Raw genomic sequence first — 10,921 nt, 5'->3', positions numbered from 1 at the left:
CTGCACTAAATTTGGCCCTGGTCAGCAGATTAGAGGGATAGAGGGAACTAGAGGGAAAGAGCTGGGGAGAAATAAACTGAGAAAATACCCTAGAATTCCCAAAAATTGTAAGGCAAGCTCTCACTCACCAACCTAGGTGTCATGCTTCATCACAGGGCTGCCACATTCTTCAGAAGTGATTATGGTGATGAGTGGGCACCCTTATTACAGGGAAAGCGTGGTGAGAAGGTAGTGCAGGATGAAGTTTGACAGTCTAAAAATCTCAGGCTCCTTTCAAAAGATAATACTTTATTACTGGAGGGCTAAAGATATGATTAAAATGAAATGGGGATGCATATGAGCATTATTTCTGCAGCATTGTGTTGGCCAACATGTTTCAGCTGTAGTGTATCTCCAGAGTCCCCGGCTTTCATCAGGACCAGGATAAGTGACTCTATTCCATTCTCATTCATACAGCTCACAGCAGTCTCTCAATTTTATTCACGCAATAGGTGCTGGATATATTTGTGTTGTTGTGCCTTTGCCATAAGGGGTTCTGCAGAATGTAAAAAAACAAAAAACATTAAAAAAAATGTGGCAAAACGCTGACAGACATTTCTGCAAACTGTGGGAGCAGCATAACCATTGGCGACCCTTGCTTAAAAAACAGAGAGCACAAAAAATGGGCACCAATGCCCAGTGTGCTCCCAGGCCCTTTTTAGATTTTGGCACCAATCAGTGTTTTAAATAGGCAGGTACTGTCTGGTTTTTAGTATGTGCACTTGTTTAATTTAAAAGAGAGAGTACCTACACTTCTTTCATTTGAAATGAAGAGTACTGTCACTTCTCAACAAGGCCAGTGAGATGGTGGACACCTGCACTTTAAGGTATCCATTTCATGGACAGCGCCAGTTGATTTATTATTCTACGTATGATTCGGAAAGAGGGGTAAGAGTTTTCCGTCATTGGAATGGACGGAGCACAATGGATCAGTAAAAAGAAAGTCAATCAAAAATCTGGACCCAATAGAGGGATGGTGAGGAGGTGAAGGGCTGCCTCTCATCATCATGTAGTCTCCTGTGGTAATATTAGTCATTTGTGTAAGGGGAGCAGGATTTGCAGAAACAGCGCCCAGATCCAGATTTCCCTCAGTAATTGAAAGCCGGGGTGGAATGCTAGCAGACTGCCTACCTCCTGTTTGTGGCGCTAATTGATTCCCCAGACTCCCCGAATAGGAGGAATTTACTGTGCTGGCTGTTTCATATTTATGTCCATGAACTTTCAGAACGAAAATGTACATTCTTAGATAGTTGGGGCCAAAAATAACAACAGAGAGAAGGCATCAGGTGACCCTGGAGAACGGGCTTGGGGGAATTTCCTTCCATATGATTGGTGGAGGAACAATTTTTGCTGGAATTTTTTCATGTATGAAACAGATTTAAAGACAAGGGACATTGTCACCAGAGATGCATTTCCCACGAGCTGCCAGGAGTATAGCTGAGTACGAACCTCGACTCTAGTTTTTAATGAATTGTGTTCCAGTCACCCGTGGTGCTGTGAAAATGGGGATACACCTTTACCACACAACAGCCCTTGTCTTTTCTTATTAATCTTTGTGTGAGTAATGCTATCTCCCCTCCATCAACATCAACAATACTCTCTGCTGATCTGAATGTATGGTTTATGCCATGCTTATTATAGCCTTAGAGCGCAACATAATGGGCTCTACTGGCCATTAAAGGCCTGCTCCGGGATTAAAGGTCTGAGCAGAAGGCGAGGGCCTTTAACAAGGAAGCTGGCCTTTAACGGCCATTATGCCTAATATGGAGGGCTCTAAGGCTATTAGAACATTATGTTGCTAGAGGGTAGAATATTTTCATTTGTCAAAAAACAAAGGCCTGACGTTACCCCACCAAGCAGCCTTATAGATTAATATCCAATGCTGCGTAACCCACAGCACCAATTTGGAAGCATTTCTAATTCATGTTAATGGGACTTTAGCTTTTCAAGTGTGTCTTACTTTAATGTGTCCATTTAAGATATTGTATGGTATTGTAGCATTTGTTTAGCGCTTACTACTCATATGTGAGGTGCTGAAGAACTTACCAACATAGATAGCAAGCTACCAACTAGTTGAAGTGTGTGGTTGGAAGGGTGTTGTGCTGTTTTGAGCATATGTGTAATGTTTAATATGTCATGCGTGATGGGCAACAAGGTACAGCTTACGTTATGGAAAGCAGCACCAGGGGATGAGATGGGTGAGGGTATGTGAGAGGGAGACTCACAAACTGTAATTATAATAACGAATTCCCAGCTTAGAAACAGTGATAGTGGAATGATGTGGGCCTGTACCCCAAAAAGGGTGATAATCACAGAAGGCCCAGTAATCCACATGGCAACATGTGCCTGGCAGCAAAGGCTTTCAATGAGTAAAAAGATGCCAACATCCCTAGAATGGTAATTGGTGACATAAGCTGTACCCATGCACTATTTTATTTATTTATTTAGAGGCAGAGATATGGCCTAATGCTAAAAACAAAGTACACCTGATGAAGGAGGAAGGAAGCCGAAGAGAAATCAAGGCTCACAACCTCAGCAGAAACAACACAAACTTTAAGACATCCAAATTCCACCTACTTCTATGGGCCAGAAGGAAGCCAACATTTTTAGCAGGATTTCACACAAGCCTCTCTCAAGCTGCATACGGCTCTCAAAAGCAGGCAATCACCAGTCGGACGGGTCTTATTCGGATTGTGGTTTAGACCCCAGCCTCACTGGTACCTTGCACATGGAAAGGTGAGTGACAAAGCTTTTGATAGATTTTTGCCCTGAGAGCACAAGAGTAAATTGTGCTGCCTAGTGTTGCCTTGCTGGCATCACCCCTCCATGAAAGCCCACTATTTTACTTGGAGTCCCAGGTACCCTTGTTCATTCTAGCTAACATGACAGTACATCCTCATGACCTTTAGGAATTTCCTCCCAGAAATGTTCACCTTCATTATTAGTAGTGAATGACATATCAGGGTAAGAAAGACTCACTTGCAGAAATAAGACTTACCCTGCTCCCATTTTGTCTAGGAGAGCCTCATGGCACAGATTGGTATTTCTCAATGTTTTCAATCTTGGCACTGCTCTTTTCTGATCCAACAGGAGTATGCAGTTCCTTTTAAAGAGAGTGGAATAAGAGTGTAGAAATACCATTTATCAGAGGGCAAACATGCTACAATAGGAGAAAGTGCCCTCACACACCTGTACACAGGTCATGCTTCTTCATCGGGCAAGCTCCTTGCCAGCACTGCAATGCCCAACGGGCACCCACAAGGGGGCACTTTACCGGATATCTTTTCATAGAACTGTTGGACCATTATATGTAGTAAAGAGCTTATATGCTGGACCTAACGACTCCTGGTCCCCCCAATTTGATATAACTGCTCTTCTCTAACCTGAGAGCCTTGTGAAAAACACTTTTTGTGTGTCTGCACAAGTTAACTTTACTTCTGATCTCCAATGTCTTGAGTAATATTCTGATCAGCCCAGGGGATCGTTGCCACTTAATAATTGAAGAAGAAGGTAAGTATAACACGAATTTTGTTGCCTTGTATTATTTCCCTGTTAGTTATGAATGAGCTTTTTAAAACCTGTTATATGTATATGTTTTTACTAGGATGTAGGCGAAACAGGGCACATTCTACCAATAACTTCCAGATGTGTACAGGACATAATATGAAGATGGCAATTTATTTTTTTTCACTGTAGCGTTATCCTAATCGAGGGTACGTCCCCAAACGCACACACTGAAGAAAATTGTCAGGCGATTGTAGTTTAGTTTACACGAATAAAGTTTTATTCAAAAAATCCTTGTTTCTTTTCATTTGTTGGTATTTTCATTTTTTTGTTTTTTCATTTGTTTATAATGTTGTAGTCACATCCAAACATTAATATAGATTTTATAATCGTTTGCCCAATGCATTTCGGGCACTTGGCCCTCTTCAGGGGCTCAAAACTCTGTTCAAACAAAAAGGGTTTACATCACTATTTATAAATACCCACATATCTTCAATTAAACTGATTTACAATATTAGTGCATCATCGCTAATACTTTACACCAGTTATGAAACCTTATAACCCTCAAGGTGCCTGGTAAGATGTTTTGTTTAGTGATTTCAAAAACGTGTATGCTAGAAAAGCACTTAAAATTTGCATAAAGTGTACAAGCCTGAAAATCAGGGATGAAAGGTCTGAGCATAAAAAAACCATGCAGGATATAAGACGAGGTTCGGAAAATGTAAATGAAATAAATGTCGGACTGAGTTTAAACAGATACCTTCAAACAAGGCGTAAATCAATCTCGTGAGCAACGTTGTGATGTTCATTCCAAATACGTATCTAAAACAACAGTGGATACCAATAAGGAAACGTGTATTGCAGAATTTTTACGCCGCTATCTGGCTTGACAAGCTTGTTATAAAAAATACCTTAAAGTGTCCGTATGATAGTTGCGTCGAGAAGTAAAGGTAAATGAACCCGGCTGGATTCTGTGAGGGTAGATATGAAAAAAATCGTCTCAGTCACCATATCAAATATAACGTAAAAGAAAACCAATAATAGAAAGATACGGGGGCTCTGTGTCTTACCGAGCTTAAGCGTCTCGCGCCGCCATAGCGTCAGGGTGAGCGTGACCCGGAAGTACACGCTGATTGGAGGTGTAGAGTCTAAATACGTCCGCTCAGAAAAGATATAGACGGCAGACTCCACGAGTGGAGTGCCGGCACCGAAAGATAGACTGAAACGTGAATGAGTGGTAAACGCGTGGGGACAATGTAATAAAAGTGAATGATTACAAGGCACAAGGTTACTGTGTGTATAATGGGTAGAATGTTATAATTATCCATTCAGGGAAATATAAATTCTATTTACAAAAAATTAGTCAGTAATTTCAGCATCATCAAAAAACAGTTATGTACAAATCAAATATATTACGGTGCATGGTAACATGTGTATCATTCAAAATGTTCACAAAATACTCATAAGGGTCACAGTACGAATGGTTACTTTGGTAAGGAACATTTTATAAGAAGCATTTCAAATCACACCGATCATTTAATCCTTTCGGTTGAGTTGTGTTAAGTAGGGTCATCCAAAATATCTCCCGTCGCAATAAATGTTGACTATTGTCTCTGCCTGGTAAAATTGCTGGTTGTTCCAAAATACAAAATCTAACTTGACTGGCTGTATGATTGTGAGTATTGAAATATGCTGCCAATGGAGATTTAACACTTTTTGTTCGTATATTACTCTTGTGCTCAATCAATCTGGTCTTAATTTTTCTTTCAGTTTTGCCTACATATGCCAAGCCACATGGGCACTTAATCGTATATATCACATTTCGACTGTTACAGGTAGCCTTAACTTTCAATTTGATTGGTGTTCCTTGGCTGGGGTGTCGAAACTCCTTTCCTTTGATGATAGCGTTGCAGTTGCCACAGTTGTGGCAAGGTAACGTCCCTTTGTATGCTTGTGTTTGGGAATTTTGTTGTTGGTTTAACAATTCTTTAATGTTTTTTGTGCGTTGATAAGCAAATCTCGGTGGTAAGGAGAATATACAATTGAAATCTTCTTCCAAAGACAGTAAAGGCCAATGTTTCAACAACTTTTATTTGTCTTTTCAATTGCTTCTTGAAGGATGCCCTGAGGATATCCTCGCTCTCGGAATTTATCTATGGTGATTGTCATGTCTTTTTGGAAAGTATTTTCGGTCGATGAGATTCGTTTGATACGGAGTAGTTGTGAATAAGGTAGATGTTTTTTTTAGGGAATGTTGATGGAAACTTTGAAAGTGGAGTAAGTTATTTCTATCAGTTGTTTTGGTGAATACAATTGTATTCAGTTTTCCTTGATTATTGGTGATCATTACATCCAAAAATGATATTTGGTTGGTTTGTATCGAATGGGTGAATTGAATCCTGTCATTAATTTGGTTCAATCGTGATATGGCCTGTAGTAGTGACTGTTCAGATCCCTTCCATAGAATAAAGATAAAAAAGCTCAGGGGATCGTTGCCACCTAATAATTGAAGAAGAAGGTAAGTATAACACTAATTTTGTTGCCTTGTATTATTTCCCTGTTAGTTATGAATTAGCTTTTTAAAACCTGTTATATGTATATGTTTTTACTAGGATGTAGGCGAAACAGGGCACATTCTACCAATAACTTCCAGATGTGTACAGGACATAATACGAAGATGGCAATTTATTTTTTTTCACATTCCTGCCCAACCTCATAATTTTCTAAAGTTCGACGGCCACATAAAGTTGTGAATATATAGAAGAATAGGAAAATCTTTTTGGTGCGATTGAGGGATTTTCATCAGAATAATGCCATTCTGCCACTACCACTTTCAACTGGTCCGTCACCAAATGAAAAACCTTGGTATGAAAAACCCTTAAACCTGCATCATACATTTACTTTAAACACACAGATACCAAACTTTACATTTACTGTAGTCCTCCGAGCACTCAACGTTATCAAAAAGAGTCTTGATGTATTTTTCACTATTTTATTGTCCAATCTTCATTCAAATCAAAATCCAAATTTCCATCAAACGATTGCTTGCAGCCAACGCGCGTTTCGTCAAGTCAAAAATAATCTGTATAAAAGGAATCAGATTTATTTCTAAGATACCACGACTGGATGGGCCAAGGGTAGACACTTACCACTAGTTAGGTGAGTTATTTACATGTGACCTGTTAACTATTGGTGTTATCGGGAACCACAGTCTTAAACCTATTACTTTGTACACATGACTCGTATGGAATTTGATGTTTTGAAATATGTTTTTTCTGATTAACGTTGAGATCATGTTTTTGGTAAATATATTCCTTCTTGTGAGATTATTGTGTTAATACAGTAATTATATACTGGACCTAAACTTAGGTTAGAATAGTACTTATTTTGAATGATTTACTGCAATATGCGGACAATGTATGAATTGTTTTGCTTTGTGCTTTCAACTTGGGGGAATGAGACTGATTGTAAATATTTGGGTTGCAGCCCTGAAGAAGTCAAATTGTCCTACACGGACTTGACGAAACGCGCGTTGGCTGCAAGCAATCGTTTGATGGAAATTTGGATTTTGATTTGAATGAAGATTGGACAATAAAATAGTGAAAAATACATCAAGACTCTTTTTGATAACGTTGAGTGCTCGGAGGACTACAGTAATTGTTTGGACCTTTGGTTTGTCTTGGAGACTGTGGTAACCAGTCCCCCACCTCTTCCTGAGCACCAGTCTGATATATTGTTTTGTTACATTTACCTTGACTTTGTGCTGTGCGCTCCTGTTAGCCGTTACCATTTCTTTCTACCAAACTTTACATAATTAATCAATACCAGGTAGCCACCCAATGAGATATAACCTAGAGCTTTAAAGTTACTCTATTTATGTTTCACTGGAATTGTCTTTATATGTACCTATAAATTTACTTATCTTCTCACTGTCAGATTGTAATGTTTCCTTTTATTTGCTTTTTATAAGAAATGTATATATTCCTTACATTGCTTACATCCCCTGTGAAGAGAATATAATCTTTCTGAATCCTTTAGCTCACTGCACCATCCCAGTTCAGAACCTGGCTATATGCAAATTAGTCTGTTCCTGTCCCAGTGCATGATGGGAACGGGGCAAACCAAACTACCAAGCCAATTCTAACACTGGGAAGGAAACAAGCTTCCGGGGACCGGTTTCTGGCATTTCAGCCGTCGTCGGCCCGGCTTGCTTGCATCCTGATGGTGCAATGAGCAAGGGACTCACATATGAGTATACCCTTCCACGCTTAGGGTGGACAAAATATTTAACAACAAGTGGTGGTGATGGACAGAGTTTCTGAATTAAGCAGAATACTCTCACCCAGTCAAGAGATCAGGGCTAGATCCAACACCGTTTTTTAGCTCACTGCACCATCCCAGTTCAGAACCTGGCTATATGCAAATTAGTCTGTTCCTGTCCCAGTGCATGATGGGAACAGGGCAAACCAAACTACCAAGCCAATTCTTACACTGGGAAGGAAACAAGCTTCCGGGGACCGGTTTCTGGCATTTCAGCCGTCGTCGGCCCGGCTTGCTTGAATCCTGATGGTGCAATGAGCAAGGGACTCACATCTGAGTATACCCTTCCACGCTTAGGGTCGACAAAATATTTCACAACAAGGGGTGGTGATGGACAGAGTTTCTGAATTAAGCAGAATACTCTCACCCAGTCAAGAGATCAGGGCTAGATCCAACACCGTTTTTTAGCTCACTGCACCATCCCAGTTCAGAACCTGGCTATATGCAAATTAGTCTGCTCCTGTCCCAGTGCATGATGGGAACAGGGCAAACCAAGCTACCAAGCCAATTCTTACACTGGGAAGGAAACAAGCTTCCGGGGACCGGTTTCTGGCATTTCAGCCGTCGTCGGCCCGGCTTGCTTGAATCCTGATGGTGCAATGAGCAAGGGACTCACATATGAGTATACCCTTCCACGCTTAGGGTGGACAAAATATTTAACAACAAGGGGTGGTGATGGACAGAGTTTCTGAATTAAGCAGAATACTCTCACCCAGTCATGAGATCAGGGCTAGATCCAACACCGTTTTTTAGCTCACTGCACCATCCCAGTTCAGAACCTGGCTATATGCAAATAGTCTGTTCCTGTCCCAATGAATGATGGGAACAGGGCAAACCAAACTACTAAGCCAATTCTTACACTGGGAAGGAAACAAGCTTCCGGGGACCGGTTTCTGGCATTTCAGCCGTCGTCGGCCCGGCTTGCTTGAATCCTGATGGTGCAATGAGCAAAGAGACTCACATCTGAGTATACCCTTCCACGCTTAGGGTGGACAAAATATTTAACAACAAGGGGTGGCGATGGACAGAGTTTCTGAATTAAGCAGAATACTCTCACCCAGTCAAGAGATCGGGGCTAGATCCAACACCGTTTTTTAGCTCACTGCACCATCTCAGTCCAGAACCTGGCTATATGCAAATTAGTCTTTTCCTGTCCCAGTGCATGATGGGAACAGGGCAAACCAAACCACCAAGCCAATTCCTACACTGGGAAGGAAAACAAGCTTCCGGGGACCGGTTTCTGTCATTTAAGCCGTCGTCGGCCCGGCTTGCTTGAATCCTGATGGTGCAATGAGCAAGGGACTCACATCTGAGTATACAATTCCACGCTTAGGGTGGAAAAATATTTAACAACAAGGGGTAGACAGAGTTTCTGAATTAAGCAGAATACTCTCACCCAGTCAAGAGATCAGGGCTAGATCCAACACCGTTTTTTAGCTCACTGCACCATCCCAGTTCAGAACCTGGCTATATGCAAATTAGTCTGTTCCTGTCCCAGTGCATGATGGGAACAGGGCAAATGAAACTACCAAGCCAATTGTTACACTGGGAAGGAAACAAGCTTCCGGGGACCGGTTTCTGGCATTTCAGCCGTCGTCGGCCCGGCTTGCTTGAATCCTGATGGTGCAATGAGCAAGGAACTCACATCTGAGTATACCCTTCCATGCTTAGGGTGGACAAATTATTTAACAACAAGGGGTGGTGATGGACAGCGTTTCTGAATTAAGCAGAATACTCTCACCCAGTCAAGAGATCAGGGCTAAATCCAACACCATTTTTTGCTCACTGCACCATCCCAGTTCAGAACCTGGCTATATGCAAATTAGTCTGTTCCTGTCCAAGTGCATGATGGGAACAGGGCAAACCAAACTACCAAGCCAATTCTTACACTGGGAAGGAAACAAGCTTCCGGGGACCGGTTTCTGGCATTTCAGCCGTCGTCGGCCCGGCTTGCTTGAATCCTGATGGTGCAATGAGCAAGGGGCTCACATCTGAGTATACCCTTCCACGCTTAGGGTGGACAAAATATTTAACAACAAGGGGTGGTGATGGACAGAGTTTCTGAATTAAGCAGAATACTCTCACCCAGTCAAGAGATCAGGGCTAGATCCAACACCGTTTTTTAGCTCACTGCACCATCCCAGTTCAGAACCTGGCTATGTGCAAATTAGTCTGTTCCTGTCCCAATGCATGATGGGAACAGGGCAAACCAAACTACCAAGCCAATTCTTACACTGGGAAGGAAACAAGCTTCCGGGGACCGGTTTCTGGCCTTTCAGCCGTCGTCAGCCCGGCTTGCTTGAATCCTGATGGTGCAATGAGCAAGGGACTCACATCTGCGTATACCCTTCCACGCTTAGAGTGGACAAAATATTTAACAACAAGGGGTGGTGATGGACAGAGTTTCTGAATTAAGCAGAATACTCTCACCCAGTCAAGAGATCAGAGCTAGATCCAACACCGATTTTTAGCTCACTGCACCATCCCAGTTCAGAACCTGGCTATATGCAAATTAGTCTGTTCCTGTCCCAGTGCATGATGGGAACAGGGCAAACCAAACTACCAAGCCAATGCTTACACTGGGAAGGAAACAAGCTTCCAGGGACCGGTTTCTGGCATTTCAGCCGTCGTCGGCCCGGCTTGCTTGAATCCTGATGGTGCAATGAGCAAGGGACTCACATCTGAGTATACCCTTCCATGCTAAGGGTGGACAAAATATTTAACAACAAGGGGTGGTGATGGACAGAGTTTCTGAATTAAGCAGAATACTCTCACCCAGTCAAGAGATCAGGGCTTGAGCCAACACCGTTTTTTGCTCACTGCTCCATCCCAGTTCAGAACCTGGCTATATGCAAATTAGTCTGTTCCTGTCCCAGTGCATGATGGGAACAGGACAAACCAAACTACCAAGCCAATTCTTACACTAGGAAGGAAACAAGCTTCCGGGGACCGGTTTCTGGCATTTCAGCCGTCGTCGACCCGGCTTGCTTGAATCCTGATGGTGCAATGAGCAAGGGACTCACATCTGAGTATACCCTTCCACGCTTAGGGTGGACAA

Source organism: Lissotriton vulgaris, chromosome 12 (assembly GCF_964263255.1).
Source record: "Lissotriton vulgaris chromosome 12, aLisVul1.2, whole genome shotgun sequence".
Taxonomy (NCBI): Eukaryota; Metazoa; Chordata; class Amphibia; order Caudata; family Salamandridae; genus Lissotriton; species Lissotriton vulgaris.
The sequence above is the reverse complement of the archived record's forward strand: the minus strand, read 5'-3'. Positions refer to the sequence as shown.